General features: G+C 35.3%; 1 long non-coding RNA gene across 1 annotated transcript; it reads left to right on the top strand.

Moving 5' to 3' along the window:
- The first annotated feature begins 6,316 nt into the window (after window positions 1–6,316).
- On the top strand, window positions 6,317–23,001 carry LOC307151768. Its single transcript, XR_013819929.1, has 3 exons — window positions 6,317–6,642; window positions 9,925–10,080; window positions 22,802–23,001. It is a non-coding gene; the product is annotated as an uncharacterized lncRNA (long non-coding RNA).
- Window positions 23,002–23,546: the final 545 nt, after the last annotated feature.

Genomic DNA, 23,546 nt, shown 5'->3' with positions numbered 1-23,546 from the left:
TTACATAAAATCTGTAAGCAAACACAGTATTACCGCATGGCACAAGCCTTGGCAGCCAATGAGATTGCTTGCTCAACATTTAAATAGTCTGGTTGCTTGTCATTGTTAGTCCTGCAGCGCGCACTGAAGTCCCTCTGAACCCCTCCACCTTCCCCAGCTCCACCTGCCTAGATCCGCTACAGGAATTATGTATGTCTATTTATGCAGCATCATCCGCATATCTTACATGCTCTCAACAGCGTTTCTGAACTCTGTTGCAAGTTCATACTTCCTCTGTAGCAGCAGCAGCAAAGCAGATCTAGTCTGCCAAGACCAAATACATTAACATTGTCATATTCAATAATATGCTAAAACTATTCTGAGAGTTGATTGAAATGTGGATACAGCACACACACACACAATATATATATATATATATATATATATATATATATATATATATATATATATATATATATAGTAAAGTACCTTGCAGTCAAATTAAGTGGTTCACATTGTAGCAATTTTATAACGTTAGTGTTCACATTGTTATTTAAAACGTTAGTGCATTCTTTTCCTTATACAATTAGTAGCATAAACACACATCCTGCTTTAGTTTTAGTGTGAAAGCTGTTTTATCCGTTGAGAGCAATGTGGTCCATAACACAAGAAAAAAAGAATCCCATCATTCCCTTCACAATCTCATTTCTACAGCTCTCTCTTCCTTTTTTTTTTTTTTTTTCTGTGACATATTAGACATTTCTGGGTCTCCATAAACATGACAAAAGGAACAAATTTCTCATTAAAATTATCGCATAATGAGTAATGATGACTGGCACCAGTATCTATTGTTTTTGAGAGTGTCATAATAAGGAAAACAAAACAAAACTTTTAGACAGGAAGTGTGTGCACTGCAGAGAACAGAGAAGGGAATGTGTAATGGTGAAAAGGATTTTATTTCTTCAACAAATTGAATTGATTTTGTTTTAAGATTTGTTGATGGCTTAATTAAAATGTAGAATATTCCATTAGCATTAGTATTGACGGGACTTAACATAAAAGTACTGAAATGGTGTAAATTTTACTTTCAAACTGATTCACTCCAAAATTGTAGTTGGAAGGGTCTCTAGCACGGGGTTTGTGGTGGTGCTATTATATCAAAGTAACCTGTGAAAAAAAAAAGAAAAAAAAAAGAAAATGGTGAAGAATGGTGTAGAAGTCCTTCTACAAAAGCATTTTTTGTCTTACCCTGATTCACCGTAGTACGAAGCCCAGCACATGATATGTGGGGGAAAATATGTAGGCTACTGTATATCATGGCCACAAACTAAAGGAATAGTTCACCCAAAAATTATTTCCATCACTAAAGCCATCCTAGGTGTATATGATTTTTCTCTTTCAGCCGAACACAATACGAAGCACAACCAAAACAATTTTCTTCTTTTTTTAACCACTACTTAAAGTTACATAGTCTACCCTTAAAATGAAAACAGAAAATTTACAAATAAAATTAATTAAAACATACAAGAATAACATTGCAATATATGCATGCAATTACAGGCCAGGAAGCAACACTATGTTTTATATGTAAATGATGGTCTCTATCCACCAAGGGATCCTTGGCCTGAAGTAGTGTTTCAATGTGCATGAATTACTCAAATATAGTTTAATGCAAAAAAATAACACTATTACAAATGAAAATGATGCAATATGACCCATTTTAATGTAGTAGGCAACTAAGTCAAATGGATGAATAGTACTATGAAATAGTGCTTTAGCTACAAATACAGTAACCACAGCTAAAAGCAGGCACATCAGGCCTCACTTTGTTTTCCCCACAATTGCCAATGTGGTCACATGATAAATATTTGATGCTGAATCACTTAAGCTTCATCATCCACTAGCTTACCCTAATTTGGCCGCATTCTGGTAGATGAGCAAACATGTTAAAAGCCCTGGTTAAAACAGCAATGAAGCATACTGGATGCACGCTATCTTTTAATGCAGAAGCAATTCCCCCTTCCTGTAGAAATAAACCATTTCTAATTTACAGAAACATGAAGGATATTCCCTTTAAGAGATTGGGACCCACAAAACCGATTTCAACCGGTTATTTTTAAACATAAGGTTAGTGTGAAACTAAAAAAGTATAAGAGAAAAAGTCAAATTAGGTTACCAAAGCAGTTTGTTCTGATTTAAACTTTATTTATGTGGGCACTTTTTTGCTGTATAGGCTTCTTGGGTTGGCTTAATGGTTCTTTGGAGATTAAAAAGATTCTTGATGTTACATTATAGATTCTTCAGATCAGCACGTTGGTTCAAATATCATTCATTAGCAGAGGAAAAGCCATCATTTATTCCTTAAAGCACCAGTACAAAGATGCAACTAAAATTGACTTGTGGATGTACTTTAATACACATTGTGTTTTTATTGTGCCAGATGAATGAGTCTTTTTCCATAATGATGATGATGATGATGATTCTATACTACTACTATACTAATAATAATAAAAAAAAAAAACACTGTTGAAAAGTTTAGCATCAGTTTTTTTCTTTAGAGAAATTAATACTTTTATTCAGCAAGGATGCATTAAACTTTTACATTTTTCCGAAAATTTATTTAAAATAAATGCTGTTCTTTTGAACATTCTATTCATCAAATAATAACGGGGGAAAAAATCTATCACGATTTCCACAAAAATATTAAGCAGTTTGATATTGAACAAAAGAAATTAGATAAATAATAAAACATTTTCATTATTTCTGAAGGATGTGACACTGAAGACTGGAGTAATGGCTGCCAAAAATTCAGCTTTGTATCACAGGTATAAAATACATTTTATACTATATTAAAACCGAAAATAGTTATTTTAAATCGTAAAAATATTTCTGTATTTTTGAGCAAAAAAATGTATTTCCAAAAGATTTAAATCTTAGTGACCCCAACTTTTAAACGGTAGTGCATATAAAGCTTTTTGGTTTTGCAATAATGTGCCATGATTACTCATTCACAATTTAAGACCAGACAACAATGAAAAGTAAACAGGATTATTCACGAACTACAAAATAAACAGTTATTTGAGGAACTTAAAATGGTTCTCCTATGGCACTATAAAACCCTGTTCGGTTCTTGTAAGAACTGGTTTGGTATTTAATAAGAAGTTACTCCCTAACTTTTGTCTCTCATCATTACCCATTAACTCAATAGCCTTTCTCTCATACATACAACACAGGCAGGAAGGTGTCTGTTTCACATTGCTCCCTTCTGTCAAAGCGCTGACCTGCCTCATCTTTCCTCATCATGAGATACAGAGGAACGGAGCCACAGAGCCGTGGGGTTGAAGCCGGCTTGACAGAGCGGAGGAACAGAACCATCTGTCATTCTCACTTCCTGCGTGTTTCCTATGCAGGACCCCGTACATGAACCATGTGTGCACATACAACATTTAACACTGTGAAACGCAACATCACCGCCAGCTCTGTGTTGTGCTACTGCAAGATATGCATTTATGAGCCCTTTGATGTTATTTGAATTCATTTTCTAAAGATTCACCTGTGTGCTAAATGTGTTGTGTGGGGATACACAGTTTCAAAGGTGTGAAATATTACTAAACCTTTCTGAAATAAATATGCTATTTCTCTCAAGTCACTTTATGTGGCATTCAATAAATTGCTTCCTTTTGTCAAAGGTCCAGCATCGGTTATAGCCCCATGCTTTATATTGACAGGAAAAGTCATTTACTTACAAGCTCAAGTCTGACAAGATTGTGATAAACCTTGACAGCATATTATTTTACCAGACAGCCTCAGCTGTGAGCCTACGCATTGTATACACTCTTAAGAAAAATGGTTCTAAACAGTACCAAATTAGGGTTCTTTGGCTTGTAACAATAACAGAACCCTATGTAGTGCTAAGTACCATTTTTATAAGGTTCCATAAAGAACCATGTTTTGAAAGTGCTATGTAGGACCTTAATGGTGGTATAAATTAATGATGGTATTTTCAACAATATTTATTTTCATTAATATTAGTATCTTCATATTATTAATATTATTATTATTTTTATATATTATTGTTTTTTAGTCCCCTAACTGCCTAGTCTTATTATCTTGTTGTCTCTATTTGGGTTTTACATTTAAAATAAAAAAATAAAAAAACATGTTGTGTCATTGATCTAATAACAGTTGTTAGCTGAAGACATTAATAAATAACAATTGACATTGAACATGATATAGATGTAGACCAAGTTCCAGTGAAATATCTTCACAATCCCTTATTATGTCTTTACGTCCTTCATTATGTGTGTATTCTGAGTGGCAGTTTCTCTCTACAGATGATGAGATTATGATACGTGACAGCATCTGAAATACACAATTGAGTTTAGAGTTACATTGTGTCTCTTTCATTTGCTTATGTAAAAACAATTATGTTCATGAAGGCCAAAATTAGCACTTTATCATGTTAAAAGAAAAAAGTGATATAAAAGCATTAGATAATAATGTTTTTTGTAGCTGATATGTTTATGCATAATAAGGTCATAATTAAAAAAAAATCAAACAATATGGATCATAAATTCCATTATCTCTGTTACTTTGTGGAGAAGAGAAGATGAGTATACTTAACTGAACAGAGCTGCTCACACTTACATGTTCAGTTAAACTAAAAAGAGAAAAAAAATTAAAGTTAGAATTTATAGACATTAAGAAAGAAATCATTTACCTGTTGAGAGTAAGTTGACAGTCTGTGTAGTAACTGTAGTTGCAAGCTGAGCTACAGAAAATCAGTAATGAGGTGGCTTTGCGGGAATAAAGAACCTCTAACAAAAAGAACCATTTCAGCATATAAAGGGTTCTTCAGGACAATACGGTTCTAAATAGAACTGTTACTATGTGTAAAGAACTTTTAAAGAACCATTTTTTTTAGAGTGTAGCATTAATGAATGAGCTATTGGTAAAATTACTTAAAGGGATAGTTCACCCAAAAATTTAAATTCTGTCACCCTCACCCTCATGTCGCTCCAAACCTGTAAGACTTTCATGTATCTTTGGAAAACAAATGAAGATATGTTTGAGGAAATCTGAGAGCTTTCTGTCCCTCCATTGACAGCAACGCAAGTACCACTTTGACGCTTCAAAAAGTTCATAAAGAGATCATAAAACTAATCCACATGAATTGAGCGGTTAAGTAAAAATTTCTGAAGAGACTCAATCACATGATGAACAGATTTAATTTAGGCTTTTATTCCCATTTAAACATCAATCAGCGAACATAATCAGAAGCTCAACCGAGCTTGACGTGCAAGAACAAACCTCACTGGTTATTGAGAAGCTCAAACGTGTTGCGTAACACACAAGAATGAATCTCAATGGTAGCCTACGTGCACATTAAGCGAACATGCTCGAGCTTCTGTTTACTACAACTGATGTGTGAGTTGATGAATGTTTACGTGAATAAAAGCTTAAACTAAATCAGTTCATCATATAATGGGTGTTTCTCAATATGCGTTCTTCAGCGATCTTGCGTCCTTGTGTTCTCGTTTTACGTCATCATAACCGTCGAAGTTCAGACCCAATTCTCAAGAACGCAAGTACAGAGGACGCATGAAAGAACCCGGATGTGTTCTTGATACCGAGGATGCATCGAATGCAGATCTTGAGCTAGTACTCGCCTGGTGTCCCAGAAGTCATTGCGGCCAGTTCCGAGTTCGTTCTTCCAAGGAAGCTTGGCAAGACCGGTCTCCACGAGAACACAAGTCCGTTCTCTGCGTTCTTGGAATTGAGAAACAGCCAATGACTTTCCCACAAATTTAACCAATGACAAAGAGAAACGATATAATCACTTTCAGAACGATTTTTTTTCCCCCAGCTGATGAACTATTGAAGAAAACATTGACAGCCAATCAGAATCCATCCTGCTTTAAGAGCTCGAGCATTTAAAGAGGCAGATGCAAAAATGCAGCACGCGTGAATAATCAGAATAATATCGTCCGCTGGAGTGGACGTTAAAATGATCTTTTTAACGTTATTGTTCTTGGTGTGAAAGGGCGACATGGTAAGTAAATTACAATTTCTGGAGAACTAGGAATTGTTATCATACATCTTTAAAACAAGTGAAAACATCACAAATGGGCAACTAAAAATATTTCACATTTAAGAGTAAGCTGACACACGGCTTTAAGTGGGCTCATTCATTCCCGAAAAGCCTTTTCAAACTTCCCTTTTTCCTCTCAAAAACGAAAATAAAACTGCAGAGAACAATCAATTAATCACAGAGGATTTGATCTGCTTAACTGTCAGTTTTATTTGAACTCAGCACGCCAACGTAGATAAACGCACTTGCGGCGGGAAAACAAAAAGCACACAAGTCCTCCAAAACGCAAGGGTCTTTTTAACTTGTCACAGACACTGATGGCGAAAGCATAAACGCTAGTCTAGCTGTCGGTCGGATGTCGAGGTTTTCAAAAACCCACTCTGTCACCTGCACGTCAGTTTGCACCTGCCCCTTCACAGAGGGCGAAATAATGACTAGACTCGTATTTATTGATTCCGTTCCCTCCTTAATTGCCCCTTCACGTCGTCGTCTCATTCTGCTTGTCAGGAACTAACGTTAGTTTGTTCCTCCCTCTCATCACTCATGTCTGTTTGAAGACGTCGAGATTACTGGTAGGCCTATCTCTTTTCTGCTGTATTTAACGTCTCTCTTCAATGTGTGTTGCATTCAACGCCTTCCTTTCCCTCTAAATTGGCACAACATAGATACATTTTTATCTTATTTACATTGATGAATGTTTTTTTCCTATCAGTCAAAAGACAGAAATAGGGATTTGGCTGTTGCAGAACTAAAAATATGGGTAACGCTTTATTTCGATGGTCTACTTTAGATATAGGCCTACTAAATGTAACGTTAGGCCTAAGTAACTTTGCAACTATGTCAACTATCAGTCATTAGAGTATTAGTAGATTGTCTGCTTAATATTTGCTAACACATTGTCACATGAGCCCACTGCATTGTACATCCTAATCTGGATTGGCTGCTATATTTTGTATTTTTATTTTCTTAAATTTTGGAAGTCCAATCAAATAATAAAACAAGAAAAATATGAAAAAAGAAAAAAAAAAGATGGATTTTATTACTTAAGGTTCATTCCTCACACTAGTAACTTCACTAGTAACTACATGTCAACTTATTCTACTAACCTAACAGTCTACTAACATGTTAGTTATGTAGCCTAGTTGCAAAGTTTTTAGAATCTAGTCTAAAATGGACATAGCGAAAAATAGTGTAACCAAAATATGTATGGTTTGCTTATTAATCAAACATTATTCATACCTTTTATAAACTCATATTAACACATCAAGGTTTGGAAGTCAGGAATTCAGTGAATTATAAATATTTCAAAGTAAATTATATATATATAAATATAGAATAAAAAATATAAGAAATTATATTATATATTATAACACACACACAAGTTTAGGGTTAATAAGATTTATTCAGCAGGGAAGCTATAAAATGTATCAGTAAAGACTTTTACATAATTACAAAAATGTATGATGCCCCAGCATACTGTACATGAATATGTTTTTTCCATTAGCATAGTAATAACGCACAATGATTCTGTAAATGCGCACTTGCAGCAATATTTAATAGATTTATATCTCTTAAATGGATGTGTAAATAACATCCGACTCTTGACTGTAATGCATATTGTATATGGCCGGGTCATTTCACTTAGAAGAGGCCAGTACTAGCGGTATCTTAGTATACTTAATTGCTTTCATGCCTGATTGATGAGACAAGCTCTTAGTTCTGAGGTTTTATATCATTATTAACCTTTTGTCTGAATCGGTTCTTCTTTTATTTATCATACAGTGTCTGAATCCAATGCATTTATATAGGAAGAACCAATGCAATTCACATAAAGCCCTGTGATTTTAAAACCTAAAAGGGTTTAACAGCATAAATGGCTTAAATTTCAGTCTGCTCCTCACACAAAGCGCATGACTACTCTCATGGTAATGTTTATTTACCTTTTTTGGTTTCAAGGAGGAGAGAAAGAAAAGAGATAAGAGTTTGGAATGACATAAGGATGAGTAAATCAGAACATTTTTTTTATTTTAGCTTGAACTGTTCCTTTAAAATCGTTGTGTGTGGCAGCGCCGAGCTAAATAAGTCCTGGCAGTGAACAATCAATATCTGTCACTCACCATCCACCTCAAGACTCATGCAGCCTCTGTATCAGGATTAGAAGAGGTGTGTGGTGTAGTGTGGGATGGGGGGATGGGGGGATGGGGGGATGAACTGAATCTTAGTTTGTGGCTGTAGAATGAGTCCATACACAAATCTGCCCATCATCAGTCTTAGATCAATCACAAATGTGCATAGAAAATTATTTCAAAATCTGAAACAAATTGTCTAAATTTTAAAAGATATTTTGTTTTCTTACCAACAAGTTAGCCAGATTTCTGCTAAGTGCACAGACTTGCCTTAAAATCTATGTTGCTTCTACTAGAGATCAAGCAAATATCGTTGCTGAACTGTCCTACACCCTGATTTGTTGGGATTTTTTACACTTTGTTGTCTTGATTATAAATCTTAAATGTATTTACTTGTAGACTTCATATATAACCATCCTGTTAACTTTTCTCCAAGAAAAATGATGGGTGGGAAACTATCTGATTTCAAACACAGTGCAACGTTTCCACATTGACAATTTATTTGGATGGTTTTTACACCATAGTCAGTGCTTTGATAGCATTTTCATTTTTCGACTTTAGATAATCAATTTAAAAAAAACAAAAAAAACATTTTCACTACTCTCCAACCCTAATAATTAAACAGCCCATTTTTGCTACTCTACTTTAAGACTTATGTAAACATATTTACGGTTAAAACTACTAATTTACACTGACATTGATCAGGAAGTGCCAAGCTGCTGAAAACCAAATGGTAATAATGGAGGCGGCCGTATGTTAACATGCATATGGTAGTGATGTCATAACATATAAATTTCTACTCATTGCAGCTTAGTTTCAGTATATTGTCTGGGTGGACAGTAAAGTGAAGCTTTGCTCTGCATGTGAACAAACCTGTACACAGAATCTCTTAGAATACAATTTGCATTTAGAGATGTACTGTTACCTCATCCTCTACATTTAAAGACCTGGGAGTTATATGCAACTTTTGAAAATCATATTGCATATGTTACAAAAACAGCCTTCTTCCACCTCAGAAACATCGCTAAGCTACGGAACATGCTATCTGTTTCTGATGCAGAAAAGTTAGTTCATGCATTCATGACCTCAGGTTACTGTAATGCACTAAAAACTGGTTGTCCTGCATCCTCAATAACCAAGCTACAATTAGTCAAAATTGCAGCTGCTTCTTACCAGGTCAAAGAAATATGATCATATACACCAATTTTATCATCTATACACTGGTAGTCCACTAAATGAGGGAGAGCATTTTTGCAATTTGGCTCCTAAACTCTGGAATAGCCTTCCTGATACTGTTTGGTGCTCACTCACTCTCCCAGTTTAAATCTAGATTATAAATGCATCTCTTTGGCCAAGCATTCGCATAATGCATCTCATAACCTTGTACCCCAGTTATATCAGATCAAATGCACATAAATGTCTTTTGTTAATGTTATGAACAGCATCTACACTAATTATTTTCCATTTGCTTTTCTGTTTTATCTCGGGATGCCCATCCTGAGCTAACTAGAGAGTACATCAGCTCCAGTTTGGAGGCTCTTATGAATACTTCAGATGCCCCAACACATGTGAAGAAATAAAATAATTAAAGAAATGAAATATATGCAAGTTGAACAAAACTATGCACATGGTACATCGACTCCCATTTCAAGAGAGCAAGGAAAATCCATTGTGTGTCCATTAAGATATTCAACAAAAATGTTTGTCCATGTTCTTTGTCTGTTCCAGATTTTTGTCCTGACGTATTACACCTTGAATTCCACAAGAAAACAACCCAAACTCCAAATGATGCTGGACTTTTCCTCACAACAGAGAAAGAGAAGAGAAGAAAAGGAAAAAAAAAAACTCTTGCATCAGTTCCAGTGTGAGGTCAGATGTGTGAAGGTTAGCTCATTAGTTCATAACTCGCCACATTCATAGCTGAAGTGTGTTAGCTGATTAGGTATTCCAGGAGAGTTTGCGCTGTGCATTGTGGGAAACAAACAACAGATGGCCTCATCAAGCATCTATCTCTTTTTCAATCTCTCTCTTATGCTACTGTATATTGCTGTTCTGCACCTTCCGAACATGCAGCAATAGCAAATCACTTGTCAACACAGCCTCACTTGTTTTAAGGGCTCTCATCATGTGCTTACTGTTCTAAGAAGTTTCAAGGCTTTTCTATGGCAGAAAATGGTGACTGGTGGGTGAATAAAAAAAAAAAAGGTGCATTAACCTACGTTTGACCTTTGTGCAGTAATAGTAATTAAAAGAGTCAACTTTTGAGTTTCATTTGCAACTGAATAGACATGGCACTCAAATCCAATGCTTTTAATACTGATAAAGCATGCCCAGTAAGTTCAACTACATTTATATATAGCTGCTTTTGTAGCATTTAAAGTCAGCATGAAATCACAAGTTTTTTTTGTGAGATGGTTCACCCAAAAATTTAAATTCTATCATGTTATTTCTTCATTGTGTGAACCAAAATATTTTTTAACTGTTTTTGTCCATACACTGAAAGTCAATGGGGTCCAAAACAACACTTTCATTGTATGGACCAAAACAATTTCAAAACATCATAACAGGTCATAACAGTTTGGAACAATGAGAGGTTGAGTAAATGACTGTTTTTATTTTTGGGTGAACTTGACTGTATATTACCATGTCTTTTTCTAATACAGCATTCAATCCATAGCTGTTCTGAACTCTGCAGTACAGAGATGTTACATTATACAGAGTAAATCTCTCCAGAGAAGCTCAAACAACTCCACCAACCCACACTGTCCCATCTCCTAAAGCCTAGATCAAACCACACTCTGATCCGAACTTGCATGAAACTCCTTCTTGTCGGCACGTCATCCACTAGACACACGGGGGACCCCCCTCCTCCTGCTAAATGATACATCAAGACAGTTCATCCATCAGCATTGATTAGAAATTGATTAATCAAGAGTTGATTAGAGCCAGAAGAAGGGAGGTCATTCAATTCATCATCCTAGCCTGCTAGAAATTAAGTGTAATTAAGTAACAGAGGATTTAGTACTTTAGTAAAATCACACAAAAAGGAAAGTATTTCCAATTAGAGTGATCTAGAGATAACTGACCTTTCCCAATATGTTGTGTTCCCAATATTATATTCTAGTGCTATAATACCTAAACAGAACTTAAAGGACTAGTTAATGGTTAAATCATGGACAAAAAATATATTGAAATGATTGATGTACTACCCTGACAACTGGTGCATTTAGCAGTGGATGTGATATTATGGCTAATGTTATAATCATTTTCCTTAAAGGGAAGCCATAAGAAAGTATTCACTTGACCGTTAGCAGTTAGCATTTATCCAATTTATACTGAAGTATTCTGTGGAGTACAAAACAGTTTGTATGTTACAGTATGTAAGTGATGTGACGAGTCCCAGTAGTCTAGCACAGTAAATGTAGACGGGGTTTTTAGAATAGAATAGTAAGTTAGTTTTAATATGTCAAGTGTTGACAACAAATGTGTCTTTACTCTGTTTCTTGAAAATGGCTAAAGACTCAGCTGCTCGGGTCGAGTTAGGCTGGTCATTTCATCAGCAGAAGATACAAATTGTTTAAAACAATGACAAAAATAAAAGATTCACATCCAAGATCAACCTACAGTATCTGACAATATTCGAGAAATATGCATTTGAGAGAATTTTCAAAACATTTTAACATCCCCGCACTAACTGAAGCAGCTCAGCAGTTCACCTTTGATACTGCATCGTCTTTGAACATGAAACGGTCACACATCAAGCTACAGAACAAGCCAGCACTGAATGAATAATAATACGCAAAGAGGACAATGTCTTGGGTTACAATTCACAGCAGGTTTATCACCTGCAACCACCGTACTGGTTTGAGTTTCAATTAAAGCAAGAACAGGGAGATTGAGAAATCATTCTTAAGAACGTTAAATTTATGACTTGTAGATGCAGTGCATTGACTAGTCATTCTAGTCAAAAACTTGTGACTAGTAGTAAAGTCTGGAGTCCAAAAAAAGAGAAATGAAAAGCAATCAAATGACTCAGCTCATCTTATCCGTGTAGCTCATCTCATTTCATAAAATAAGCAGCCTTGACATTCTCCAGCAGCGGTACAGTTGCCAGATTATATTGTGATCTTCTTGTGCCATGATGCAAACTATAGTGGAGCATTATGTTCTTGTCCTAAAGCTTCTGCCAGAATGAGCTGCCAATTCAGGAATACCCAGACTGGTGCTCCAAATACTAATTTCCCAGGGCATTGTGGGCTCAACTCAAAATCTGTTCAACCAACCGAACCCTCCCAGACCCAGCAACCTGGGTAGCTACTGATGTAATTGATCCAATTGTTTAGCAGAGAAAGAAAAACAATTTAACCCCACTACTTCTGCAAGACGAGAGCTGTCAGTCAATTTCTTTGTGGAGTGGAAGAGTAGACGGTCACTTCAGTTGGCACGTTAAAGTGGAAGCACAAAAAAGTCCTTCACAGACAAATTGAAAGTGGAACACATTGAGTTTCAATTTAATCGCAGTTTAATTGGAGTCAGTGGCTTGCTTCAATGGCTTTTGTTCACTGGGTGAAAAAAAGGTGTTCAGATGGCCTCAGTCCCCATTTTTGAACACCCACCATCACCAACTCATCCCCACTCTTCTCTTCCCACAATTGGAGTATACTTGCACAAATGCATGCTACATCAAGAACTCCATTAACCACATCCATTTGACTGCACTGCTAAACAGCACAACAACTTGCAGAGGAATAAATGAATGTCTGGAGAACAGATCAATAGAGCAAAGGTTTGGATCCCGTGAGAAACAGAAAGATGAGAAAGTCACGCATACACACCGAAGGTCAACACTCTCAGTGGCAGAATAGTTCTTTAAAAAAACTGCAGCTGAAGAGGATTCTGGGAAGAACTCTGACTTGGTTTGTGACTGACTCTGTGGCTTCTGCAGGACTGACAAAGAACAATCTCACAATGGTCTCTCAGGACGTATTGATTGAGTTGGATTCAAGTGGTCTCTTTTTTCCCTGCTTCTTGGCTTTGAGTTTGCCTCCTCCTCTATCCCTTCTGGTTCTTCACAGCAGACAGGGAAAGTAACTAGATTCAGGGAACTGCCGAGGGATAATATGTAGTTATGGTTGTTCCCTGCTTTTGTAGAAGTGGTGTAGAGTAGTTGAACGAGTGATCAGAAGTGTCGCTATAGACAGAATGAAAACAAGACAGGCAGAACTAAGGGTGGAGTTTGAGACCTTTTAAAGTCTTAAAGGTCAGTACAAGCTTTGGCCTTCATTCTTGATAGTTGGTGACTAGATTGTAAGGTCCATCATTAGCTGTAAAGTGGACCTCAAAAGCTAAGGAACATTGGTGATTTGCTGATACAGGTTGATCTTCTCTCTGATTGCACTAGTTTGGAATTCTGTGTGAAAGTCTTGTTGTCTTGGATACTGAATGGAGTTGACTTCAGTAAAACTTTTATTAACCCTAGAGTTTAAAAATCATCTGAAAGGTTGAAGGGTACTAGCACATGATTTTTCCATTCTGTGAGTCCAAACCTGCAAACATGTGAACAGAGATCAGGCCATCGCAAATCTATTTTCACAGCCACACAAGCCAGGATCGATGAACAGCCAGAAGTTGCCTGAGGTTTTTGCGGGTGTGTTTTTCTTTTATGTGTGAAAGGTGAAGAGGAAACCGAGGGAGTAAAAGACAAGAGGAAACATTGAAAGTCAGAGTCACAGATAGAGAAGTGAATGAGGATGCATTTTTGATTGTGTGTACGTTACGTGCTGCAGGGAATAGACAAATCTGTCACCATTTTGCTCCGTTAGTGATGCACTGAAATTAATTTGTACTGAAACACAAAATTAAAGTTTTCCTTTAGCCGGGAACCAAAAATAATTTATTTAAAGTGTTAGTTCACCCAAACCCGTAAGACTTTCATTCAATTTCAGAGCACAAATGAAGATGTTTTTGATGAAATCTGAGAGTTTTCTGTCCCTCTGTAGACAGCTACACAACTACCACTTTGACGCTTCAGAAAGTTCATAAAGAGATCGTAAAACTAATCCATATGAATTGAGTCCAAATGTTCTGAAGAGACAATATCACTTTATATGATGAACAGATTTAATTTAAGCCTTTATTTTCAATTCAAATGGATTAGTTTTATGATCTCTTTATGAACTTTCTGAAGCGTCAAAGTGGTGGTTGCGTAGCTGTCTATGGAGGGACAGAAAAATATCTTCGTTGGTGTTCGAAGATGAACAAAAGTCTTACGGGTTTGGAATGACATGAGGGTGAGTAAATCATATTTGGATGAACTAACCCTTTAATAATCAATAAATTAATCACATTTATTTAATGACCAACACTCAAAGTGTGCAGGGTTGGACAAACACTGCACATAAGGCAGTTTTTATATCAACTTTTTAATAACAGAATTCTGCTTATACTCAAATTTGTTGAAAACTTGTTTTCATGACAGATTTATTCAAACACATTCATGAAGTGAAAAACAATACTTAAGTAAAAATATAATGAATATGTAACTGCATATATTTAGCAAAATGCTTCTCTCTAGAGATACTTTTTTACCTAACTAGTAAGTTTATGGACATTGAATGGCTTTCCTCAGGAAAATGTTAACGTTACACATGCAAGCTCTTTTAGTGACACCTTTCTGTTCCGGTCAATGATTTAAGTCAAACCCATTTAGTCCAAAACTGAAAATTTGCGGTTGTTGAAATTACAGTGAATCACTACTCCATGTTATGTCACTCCAATCTTGTATAACTTGACACTTATATAGTCATGACACTAAGCAAATGGCAATTAATGCGTTGTGTGCTTTCCAGTTCAGTCATCTTCCACCTGAATTCTTTGTTCCATCTCTGGCACACCAGAAATAGACCTGTTACAGCCCTCGGATCTCTAGAGTATCACTGTTCCCTCTGGTCTACAGGTCTCCAAATTCAACACCTGTTCAGATTTGTGCCGTTCTAAACCCACAAGAGTGCAAGACGGCAGCCTGTCACAGTCAAGAACTCTCCGTTTCCTTCCTTTTTCTTCATTCCTAATTCACCCGTTGCTCCTGCCACCAGTTATTAATTACACGATCAAGATTTCAGATCTCAGATCAACAGCCATCAGGGGGACTGTACAATATGTAGGGCCTCATATTCGATGAGACTCAACTGTGCAGTTTAGCTTTAGCCGTGCAAGAAGTTGATGTCACAGGTGATGAGCAGTAGATGAAGGCTGTCGCTATGGGTGCCAAGTGTCGTCCCTCAAATCTGACAACTTGGTGATATTTCCATAAATGCACACAAACTCAAGACACATTTCCAGTTTTCGACCAGCAGAATGAATGGGTTCAGATATTGCTTTTTTGCCATCATGGGAGCGCATGGCAATAAATACATTGGTGCTTGACATCCACATGCCATCTGCTCAGCCATGGACCCTGCCAGAAAGGGAATAGGTGGCATTTCTCAAGTTGACATGCGTGCCAGTGTTTTGAAGAGGCTGCAAGGGACCTAGTGGAGGGTATAAAAAGAAAGAAAGATAAACTCAAAAATAGAGGGGAAAAAACTGTATACTGCACCTCTGACATGAGTGATTAATTCCATCTTAAAGTGAGCATGGACTCATAAGGAGTAAATATCATTATTCTTTGTGTGGCTTTTGGCTTTTCTGTCAAGCACTATTTGCAAAGAATTTGTTCTGTTCTTAATACTCCATGTACTTAAGATAAAAGTTTACACAAGACACGCTTTGAATAACAAAAATCTATCAAATTACTCAAATGCTCAGAGAACACTGTACATTTGTCATCTAAAACTACACTAAAGCAGTAATATTGTGAAATATTATTACAAATCTGTTACATATTTTCATATGTACATAACGGTTTATTTTTTATCCTGTGATGTCAAAGCTGAATTACTTGTTCAGTCACATGATCCTTCAGAAATCATTCTAATATGCTGATTTGCTGCATGCTCAAGAAACATTTATTTCTATAATCAGTGATGAAAACAGTTGTGCTGAATATATTAGTGGAAACCGTGATAATTTTTTAAAAATATTATTTGATGAAGAGATTGTTCAAAATACCGAATTTATTTGAAATAGAAATATTTAGTAACAATATATATGCTATATCTTTACTGTTATTTTTGATCAATTTGATTAATCCTTGCTGACAAAAAGTAAATTATTTTCAAAAATACTGACCCCAAACTTTTTAACAGTAGTGAACATTGTGCATATAAAATATTTTAAAGTATATGTAATACACCCAGGCTAAAATCACTAAAAAGGATAAACAGTTGTTTCAGGAAGATGCTATTTGAGTGTCTGCAAGTCAAAATGGGATGATGTTTATTGGTTTCCGAATCACTGAAGTATTCTTCCTGGAGCTATGCTTTGCTCAGCATTATGGGGAGTGGACAGGCAGGGGGAAAAAAGCATGAACTTGATTCACATTGAGAGGATACCTTTCATACCAATTGTGAATACAGTGTTACCCGTGGGCGAATGCTGTTATGAACACCTAGTGTGTGACCTTTGGACTTAAAACAGCCTCATAGGTATGAAAAATCCCATCTCAGCTAGTCTAAAGTACTCCACAGTCAAGAAGTTGACAACTTTGGTTTGAAATTGCCTTGATGAATCTGACAAGTTTAAAATTTGTGCTGTAACAAGTATGGTGCCACATTAACTACATTTTAAGGATGCATACTGGCTGCATGCTGTCTTGTGGTTTGCTGTCATGTCACTGCAGAATTGGCTGGTTAATCTCATTCTGTCCTACACAAATGAGTCAAACTTTGGAGAGAGAGATATCCAAGCCATTTGGGAATCTCCAGAGGGCAATGGCATAAAAGTGATGGCCCTGTTCCATTAAGATCAGATCTAAAGATGCTAAGACGTCTTGGCCTAAAGCTGACACTGGAATAAACCCAGTGCTATAAAGATGTTCAAGTTCTGTCACAAACACAAAATGCCCCTTTTAGCATGCTCCTTTATTCTACTTAGAACTCAACAGGCAGTTAATGAACATCCATATGTATGATTAAGCAAGTTTTTCTTGACAGCTCCAGTGTAAGAAACAAATGGTCTCAGGAAAGCATTTCAAAACAGGCAAAATTTGGGAAGGCTGTTGGTTGGTTAACTCTGCTTAATAGAGCATGTTGAATTCAGAGGATTGGGATTAAATATACTCTTCACAAACTCTGATGCATCTGAATGTTTTACCAGTGGCTCTATTCAGATGGTATTTTTTTTATGACATTTGAGTTACAATTATTAACAGGACTGTGATTATTTAGGTTGAATTCATAATGATGCAGGTAGGATTGGGATCTCAGAAGATCTGAAGCCCAATAAAATAAACAGAACTTAAAAAGTCTAAATCCATAATGAAGTTGCACCAGATGCTCCAAAAACGTCAAAATAAATTAGGTACTAATAATATACCACAACAACAGACATTTCCATCCAAATGGGATTAGATTTCTCTGCGGACCCCTGAGTAAGCCAAAAAAACATTTGTTTAATTCAAATGGAAATAAACCACAAAGTTCTTTCAAAGTTCTTAAAAAAAAGAATAATCAAAAACTTAAATAAATAATACCTAAAAAAATCTTCCATGACTTGTAAAACATTACTGGTCTACATGAAAATGCATACACACTCACAAACACACAACACCCTATATTTCCCACTGCTCTCTACTGGGTTTCATCAAAAACCAAGGATGGTAAACTAATACCCCTGTAAGGAGTGATAAACTAGGATTTTAAAGTGCTTTTAATCAAGCAGAACTTTAAACTAAGATTTGAATAGGGATGTGCTCTCAGATAATAAGGTTTAATGGCACCATATGCAGATTTCTGTATTATGCCACCTCAGCAAAGAGGAGTGTAGATATAAAGAGAAGCTAAACTGAGAAACGCAAGAGATTGTAGGGTCGTTCATGCTTTACTTTTCTTATGGACCTTTGAAAACAAATTAGCAGCATATTTTGACATAAAAAATACATGCATAATTGGCTTGTGCATGTGAATTCATTTATCTAATGCAACACAGACAACAGTGTTGTGGAAAGTTACTTTTAAAGGTAATGTGTTACAAATACAATATTACGTTACTTTTGCGTTACTTTTTGTCACCTGGGATGGGCTTACTTGTTTGTTTTTTAATAACAAAAATAAATAAATTCTAATTTTGGCAAATGTAAAGGCCCTCGTACACAAAAAAAGTTAAATGAATAAGCCTCAGGCTGAAGGATATGCAAATTTACGTCTGTACAGTAGAGGCTGCAACTCAAACAAACCTGTCGGCTGTGCTGCCATTCAGGAGAAGAAACTCTTACTTCAGCAATAAAAATAAAAATAATTTTTAAAAAAATTAAACACAAATGAGATGTTTATCTATAGTAATTTTTGCGTATTGGTATGGTTGAATTGGATCATCAAAGGCATTGATTAATAAAGTGAGATATATATTGTGTAATTTCACATTTAATTATTGCTGGTTTGCTTAATATTCTGATTTTGCAGTTAACAGTTTACCGTTTTTTGTGCAAGTGAGAGGAGAGGTGTCAGTCAATAAATGCATTACTTGTTTGAAAAAGTAAACTCATATTTTGTTGTAAATTCAAAAGTAACAAATTACTTTAATAGTACTTGAAAAAAAGTAATCTGATTACATAACACACATTACTCATAATGCGTAACCCCCAACACTGCCTAAAATAGTTAGAATGATCATGATCAATGTTTTGATCCCCGTTTACAGTTGAATTTAGTGCTGAGCACTTGTGATGAGAACAGGCAAGACAGATGTGACAAAGTGACGTCTTTCCCCATCACTTTGTTTATCTCGCTAAAGAAGGAAAAGCAACAGTTGGAGCAACAGATGGCTCAATGAGTGAAAACTAAAGACAGCTCTGCTGGTGACGTAATGAGGAAACTTGAGAGTGAAAAACATCCATGTGTTCTGTACAGTCATTCATCCTTATAATGTCTTCTAATCTAGCCCAATACGCACTGAACATGGTCACTTCGATAGCTTGGGTTGTTAAAAGTTAATTTCTGCATAAGCAAGCCTCGAATGCAAAAAGCTATTAAATACATCATTCCACAATTATTTCCTAGGGGGCAGAAAAAGATGTACAGTAGTTAATTGAATATATGCATTAATAATAACACAATAAGAGAGAGCATTTTGGTTGTCACATGGAACACATCATTAAACTATTGCTTTCCATCAAGTTTACACACACAAATTAAAAATGTATTTAATGAAACAACAAAATGAAAAAATGTCAAGCCATTGTTTTTGGCCCATGAATATTATAATTAAAAATGCATAACATTACAATATTTTATACAAGTTTGATCTAACCTGAATATTTGCCAGTGTGGATTCAATTTGTTCACTTATTTATCAAAGTACTGAAAAATATGATATTGGAATGTTTTGGGGAGGAGAGAATTCACTAAATATTCTAATTTGACACTGATGTTTATGTTTGAAACGTACATTTAAAACCACTGCTATAACTAACTCAAATAGCATCTGTTTTATTGAAGTACCATTTAGTAGGCCTACCACCGAGCTAAAAGGCCACATGCACAAATCATCAAGACAGCAAATAAACGTTAAATAAGCAAAAATCACTCTTAAACCAATCAACCAACAGCCCAACTCAAAAGCTCATCTGGCTCAGAGACAATAAGACATGCCCATCGGCAAATCAATCCTAGTAAAAACTCAATCCAACAAACAAAAACTGGCCAGAGTTTTAAAGAATAACATTCAAGATGCCTAACACTGTGTCTGTAATAATAATGTCTGTAGGATAAAAGCAGTTATACACAATGCATTGGCAGTCAGAGATCTGGCTTTATCATACATCCGGCACATGTAAAGGCCTTCTACAAATCCCAAGAGCACCAAGTGGACATAAAAAAAATCAATCAAACTCATTTCTGAAGAGATGTTTCTTGTACTGTATAAAATCCATCTGAGAGTTTTTTGTTTGTAATCCACACTGTTTGGCATCTACCTGCACATTGACTGAGTGAGTGTTTGATTGGCAGGCCCTCTTAAGGGAAAGTGCCAAAATGGCTGTCTTAAAGGGCCAGTGCATATTTAGGTAATACATTTTTACATGTAAACACTAGGATGGTCTTGATCAACACCCAGGTTTGACAATCTTTTAGATGCCATGGCATGGTAAAAGGCAGCTATATATTTTCATGTATAAAGACCAAATATATACTTTGAAAGTTAATATTATTAATATGCATACAATAGTATTTGTAAAGTATTTAGCTTCTATTATGTTATATTATTTAAAACAATTATAGTAACTGTATTACTGTGCTATACTGTAGATGTATTTATATTATTTTAATGTATTATTTAAAAAAAAATTAATCTATTTATTTAATTTAGTTTAATCTTATTTTTACTTTTTTTACACTTCCACATTTTCCATGGAAACACAGTTTGAAAACCCCTGCTCTATGCAAAACTCATTTATCTTAAATAAGCTCTTAAAACAGTTACCTTGGCTTATACTATTAAAACTTCAATGTCATTTTGTCTTTTTTTTTTTACATAATTGCCTTGAAAAATAACTACCATAATATAAGCATATTTATTATTATTTATAATAATAATAATATTTATAGCCATTATTATTGTTGTTGTTGCTATTATTATTACCTTATTTATTTGTTACTGCTAAATTGTGTGCACCAGTAAACAATACAAATTTGTGTGTGTGTGTGTTTTGACAATGTAAAAATGTACAGTTTGTATAGTATATAAATCATTATGTCAAACATGATGAAAACATGTGTGTATGTGTGTGCGTGTAATGTATGTGTGTGTGAAGAACAATTGCATAAGTATGCTACTGAGTCAGACAGTGAAGCGTTGTGAATTCAACCTTAGTAAGATCCATTTCTCTCTGTCTGTTTCTCACCCTCTCCGTGTGACCTCAGTGTGGGCGAAAGGAGACACTCCCTCTTTATTACATTTTTCCTCACACTTACCGAACGAAGGGATACAATCTAAAGCTGAAACAAGTCACAAAGCCACAAACCTGTATGTCTGCGCTATGACAGGAAAAAAAGCAACATGATGTGAATAAATGACATCTCAGAGGGAACGCTGCTCTAGATTTAGCTTTTGAAACAAAGTGACTGAATTAAATTATACAAGGGTGTGATTAAACTGGTGGTCACCTAATGGTCAAAGTTGTGGGATGCTAACACAAGAGCTGTTGGGTTTTCCAAAAGAATTGGAGTTTGAGTTACATGAATATCCTGTGTAGTCAATAGTGATACTGATAATGTAGTGTAAAATGATTTGGCTAAGGAGTGTTTGCTACAAGACAATTAACAATAATTAACTACACTAGCCATTCTATGAGATGGTTGTTTCCAGTTAGGTAAAATAATTTTTATAATTTTCTAAGATTTTAATAATTTTAAAGTAATTTAGGAACTCAGGAAAATAATTTTATGCAGATATTTCTACTTCAGTTATCAATTGTTTAATATAAGTCATGTTGACATTTTAAGATCGCCCCCTACTGACCAATATAACAGGATGATAATTTATTATTTATAATATTTTTTTTTCTATTTATGGAATATAAAAACTTAAAACAAATCATAACTTTACATAGTTACTTTTACATAGTTACAATGCATTTTTATTTAAAATATAAAATAATTATTTTAATCTTTCTGATCATAAAAAAATCCTCACATTTTTTTCACTGCTTCTATGAAAATATTTCACTGCTTCTATGAACTGAAGGATCATGTGACACTGAAGACTGGAGTAATAATTCTGAAAATTACATTTTAAAATATATGTTTTTTTTTTTTTTTGATCAAATAAATGCAGCTTTGCTGAGCATATCAGACTTACACAGACTTGCCCGAAAAACAAAAATATACTGAACCCAATCGTTTGAATGGTAGTGTGTACACAGAAATAATTTTCTTTGCCTAAAAATCATATAATAATTATTTATGTTTTGACAATGAATCTATACCGTTTTGTCTCTGTTAATATTATTATTAAACACAGTTAATATTAAAGTTGATGCAAGCAGTCACATTAAATTTGTCCCTAATTTTCATCAAATGACAAAAAAACAGTATGGCTAAAAAATCTGTGTAAAATTGTCCTTCTTAGTGCAGATAATATACCGCAGGGATCTTCCACAGGGATCTGCATTCAAGAAGCACCAGTGATTTAGCACACAATTCTTTACAGCCAATGTGTCAACCGATGGGGAGACTCAATTCCCGTGTGAAAACAAAATGTCAGAGCACGCCTCGTATGATGGCATGTTTTGGTATTTTTTTGCTTCTGTTTTTGTGTTCCAATGGGCGTTGACTTGCACTCTGGCTAATGTTAAGGGTGAAATATCATCATGTCCCTCATTCAGGCCAATTCATCAATGTCAGGAATCCATTTTAGGGGACCCATAGGGACAATTTTGCTTTCTACTAGCAGAGCTCATTTCTTTTAACCAACCAGAGGAACCTTTTTAAAACCCCACTGTCATTCTCAGGAGGTTGATGGGTGTGTCTGGGATGACTCCAACACGGCCGGTTGAACATCTGCTGGTAATGGAGAAGATGGACCTCCACAAAGTGGGGTCAAAGGATGAAGATTACAAGCCAGGAGAAGCTCTCCGTTGGGCCGTCACAGTGGGCTCCTCGGGTTCTTTTCCTGTCATACTGCAGATTGAAGAGGAGGGTGATGGTCTTGGTTCAGGTAACCTGCAACAGAACATTTATACACACACACACACACACACACACACACACACACACACACACACACACACACACACACTTTTTATTTTGGTGCACAACATTTAGCTGTGTATATATATATATATATATATATATATATATATATATATATATATATATATATATATATATATATATATATATATATATATATATATATATATATATATATATACAGTGAGGAAAATAAGTATTTGAACACCCTGCTATTTTGCAAGTTCTCCCACTTAGAAATCATGGAGGGGTCTGAAATTGTCATCGTAGGTGCATGTCCACTGTGAGAGACATAATCTAAAAAAAAATATCCAGAAATCACAATGTATGATTTTTTAACTATTTATTTGTATGATACAGCTGCAAATAAGTATTTGAACACCTGAGAAAATCAATGTTAATATTTGGTACAGTAGCCTTTGTTTGCAATTACAGAGGTCAAACGTTTCCTGTAGTTTTTCACCAGGTTTGCACACACTGCAGGAGGGATTTTGGCCCACTCCT

This window comes from Squalius cephalus, assembly GCF_949319135.1.
Source record: "Squalius cephalus genome assembly, chromosome: 23".
Lineage (NCBI taxonomy): Eukaryota > Metazoa > Chordata > Actinopteri > Cypriniformes > Leuciscidae > Squalius > Squalius cephalus.
This window is presented reverse-complemented; position numbering and strand designations above follow the sequence as displayed.